The following is a 4,190-nucleotide window of genomic DNA, read 5'->3' as shown; positions in this document are numbered from 1 at the left end:
CCCCCCCCACCCCGTTTTCCTTTCTGCCTCAGGTATTACCCTTTAATAATGGATGTTATGTTGGTTTAGTCTCTCCCTGTATGGTTATCATTATTATTCAATAAATAACCCTTATGGTTAAGTTGGGTGTTTCTCTCTCTCTGAATTTTACTCGTTTGTGTCTTTAGCTTCTCCTGTTTACTCTTCAGCAACGCTTCTTTTACTTAAGCTAAAAGATCCCTGTAGTGCCCAAAAATACTGTGGCGTTTGCTCATCAAGTTGGTTACTACCAGTACAATTATAATGTGAAAGTGGGATAGGGACATGCTAAAATTGGAGCACTAAGTGGGGGGCAGCTGAGAGTGCTGCTCAACTCAGCCCATTGAGACCAGGAGCACATAAGGGTATCAGCTTGAAAAGTGCTTCTTAACGCAGCTCACTGAGCACAAGGACATATGAGGGGATCAGCTGAAGAGTGCTGATTGACCCAGTCTGCTCAGACTTGTGGTGCGGGCGTGCGTAGGTTCATCTAGTTCTAGGGCTGGAGGAACCCAGCCCCAGGGAACCTAGGGCCTGCAGGATAGCGCCATTGGGGGGGGGGGGGGGACTTGCAGAAGGAAGGAGTAGAGCTCCATATGAACACACAAGTGACATAAGCAGCACGTTAATAGAATTACAGCACCCTTCTCTTCCCCCTCTCCCCCGAAGAGTAACCCGAATAAATGAGTATACCCGAAAGTAACAGGCCCATCTGGTAACAAGCTAGATCAAAGCTACCTCAGGTAATGTACACATGCTGCAGTCACATCTCTGGTTGTGCCCCTCTAAAGACAAGCACTCAGGCTGTGTCTAAACTGCTCCACAGTTCTATGTTGGTGTGATTAGCAGTGCTGCACTATAACTCTCCAGTGTGGATGCTGTGGGCAAGAATGAAAAGGTTCCTACTTTGCCTTAATATAGTCCTGTGTGAGGAACACACCATTAAAATGGAGTACAGACATTTTAGTTCGCGGCCGCAGAGTTCACATGGGAGAGTTACAGAGAAGCACTTAGGTCCACACTGATAATCACACTTCGATTGTCCAATGGCAGGGCAGTGTAGACAAGTGTCTTGGATAAATTCCCATAGAAGAATCATATTTTGCCTCAAAGTTCCACCTGAAGTATCCATTATGTACAGTTTTCATTGTTTCATGAACTAAGCGCTTGTATATTATTAATCTCCATTGGTTAACAGATGCTATGTTTCACTCCAGAGATGGTTGTAAGTGATCCCTCTATTACCCTTATTTACAACAAAAGTATCAAGAAGTTTCCTTAATGCTTGGAAGAAAGATGAGCTAGAATGTTAGAAATGACTGAATAAAACATCTTTCATGAATGTTCACTATAAACTCACTTAGGCTGTAATTGCTCCCCTGTAGTGTACACTTTCTGCAAACATTGCAGCCCCTTAAGTTTTACTTGCATGAATTATAATGGAAAGTAAACTTTTACTGGGAACAGTTGCTGTCAAGGTTCCTCCCCCACTCTGAACTCTAGGGTACAGATGTGGGGACCTGCATGAAAAACCTCCTAAGCTTATCTTTACCAGCTTAGATCAAAACTTCCCCAAGGTACAAAATATTCCACCCTTTGTCCTTGGATTGGCCGCTACCACCACCAAACAAATACTGGTTACTGGGGAAGAGCTGTTTGGACACGTCTTTCCCCCCAAAATACTTCCCCAAACCTTGCACCCCACTTTCTGGACAAGGTTTGGTAAAAAGCCTCACCAATTTGCCTAGGTGACTACAGACCCAGACCCTTGGATCCTAAGAACAATGAACAATCCTCCCAACACTTGCACCCCCTCTTTCCTGGGAAATGTTGGATAAAAAGCCTCACCAATTTGCATAGGTGACCACAGACCCAAACCCTTGGATCTGAGAACAATGAAAAAGCATTCAGTTTTCTTACAAGAAGACTTTTAATAAAAATAGAAGTAATTAGAAATAAGAAATCCCCCCTGTAAAATCAGGATGGTAGATACCTTACAGGGTAATTAGATTCAAAACATAGAGAACCCCTCTAGGCAAAACCTTAAGTTACAAAAAAGATACACAGACAGAAATAGTTATTCTATTCAGCACAATTCTTTTCTCAGCCATTTAAAGAAATCATAATCTAACACGTACCTAGCTAGATTACTTACTAAAAGTTCTAAGGCTTCATTCCTGGTCTATCCCCGGCAAAGACAGAATATAGACAGACCCACAGACCCTTTGTTTCTCTCCCTCCTCCCAGCTTTTGAAAGTATCTTGTCTCTTCATTGGTCATTTTGGTCAGGTGCCAGCGAGGCTACCTTTAGCTTCTTAACCCTTTACAGGTGAGAGGAGATTTCCTCTGGCCAGGAGGGATTTTAAAGGGGTTTACCCTTCCCTTTATATTTATGACAGTTGCATACTCAGGGATAGTGAATTTTAAATACACGTGTGCGGGCACTCACAGTGGGAGTGCACATAGTAATGAATAGGATGTTGCTGTTGACACAGCACCGAGACAGAACTTTCCAAATCACAACTGAAACAAAAGCAGGTAAGAGATTAACGAGGAGCTGGAGTGACTCTTGGGTCCATTTAGAACTTTAAATGTATAGTTCTGATTCAAGCCTTCCTCCCCCTCCTCAAAACAGCAGTACTTTGGGTTCACTTTTCAAACTAGATTAAATATTTGAAGCTCTGTTAGTTTATTCATTATTGATTTTTTTTTCAAAAGTCCAAATAAATATTGATTTTAAAATGTACCCCTGGACCCTAAAACCTATCTGTCCACTATGATGGCCCTTTCCGATACAGTAGCTGAGCACTAGCCATTACTTTAAAAAACATACATTTTTCACTGTCTCCCTCTTCTGCCACCAAGAAACAGACTTCTGGTGCTTTTTTTTTTTTTTTAAAAAGAACCAATTTGTGAGAATGAAAGAAAGCCTATAGGTGCATTAGCCTGTGAATGTGACAACATTAATATTCGTATTGATTCTAGTAGCCTGCATGCCCTTGTCCATATTACATGATGGTAGGGTCTATCAGGCCATCTTAGCCCCCTGCTGAAGACATTGGCACATTCCTTGCTTAAGGAAAACCCACTCACGCTGGGATACGAGCACAATTTAGTCTGCCAGAGGCCTGGAAGGGACAGGAAATGACACTGACCAGTAGGGATCCAACAGGCCAGTTAAGAAGCCTTGCCTGCTTTTTCAGAGAAAATCGTGCTGGGTGAGAGTCTGTGACTCAGTGCTAACCCAGGGCCAGGCTATGGCCTGGGCTTAAAGCACAGCTGCCTTTTATGTTTGTTTGTTTGTTCAAAGATGTGAATGGCCGGATTCTGAGTTGGTTAATTTTCAACCATTTACACATTTGTACACTGAGTTCACAGCATAGGCTGCCCTGCCCTGAGGCAGTGCCATGCCCTGACACAAGGGGGCACAATGGAGTGTGCAGCACCGCTTACAGCATGTTTTTATTATTTTAATCACTTATACTACTTTCTTGTTTGACAGATGAGCAAAAACTGTGGGCCAAGTTCAACACCAATGGAGGGAAAAAAAGCATCCAGCAGGCATTCACAGGAACCTCAGAGAGGAATAGCAGATTTGGGCTCTGGCTCGTTGAAATCAATCTCAAAAGGCTTACATTTTATATAAACTCCAGTGAACTTCAGCACGGCTGTGGGCCACATTTAGGACTCCTTGGATTGTGCGTTGGGCATTCCTATTGTACATAGTCTAGACTCAAGGCATTAGGAGTGATTTTTAAAGTTTATATTATGGTATAGTAATGGTCTTAGCCAAATAAAATATCCTTTGTACATTGCAAGGCATGAGCTAGATCATAACTAACACTATTTCCAGCAAATGATAGTAATGGTGAGCACTTTTATACACTGTTTTACATCTGCAAAATACTGTATAAAAATCCACTAATCCTCACAGTCATTCCTTACCCCCTCCCCCCCGCCAAAATGTGTGGTAGGTAATGTGACTATCCCCTCTTTATTCATTGGGGAACAAACAGTGAAAGGCTAAGTGACAAGGCCGCACAGCAAGGACCAAGATCAGAATTCAGGATACTTGTGAACCTGACAATGTATCAACTGAGTTTTCTTTGGCAATGGCCACAATCCAGTCACTAGCCTCACTTTGTGTAATGTTACCTTAGGGGAGGCCTCAA

Source organism: Natator depressus, chromosome 1, assembly GCF_965152275.1.
Source record: "Natator depressus isolate rNatDep1 chromosome 1, rNatDep2.hap1, whole genome shotgun sequence".
Classification (NCBI taxonomy): Eukaryota; Metazoa; Chordata; order Testudines; family Cheloniidae; genus Natator; species Natator depressus.
Note: the sequence above shows the minus strand (reverse complement) of the source record.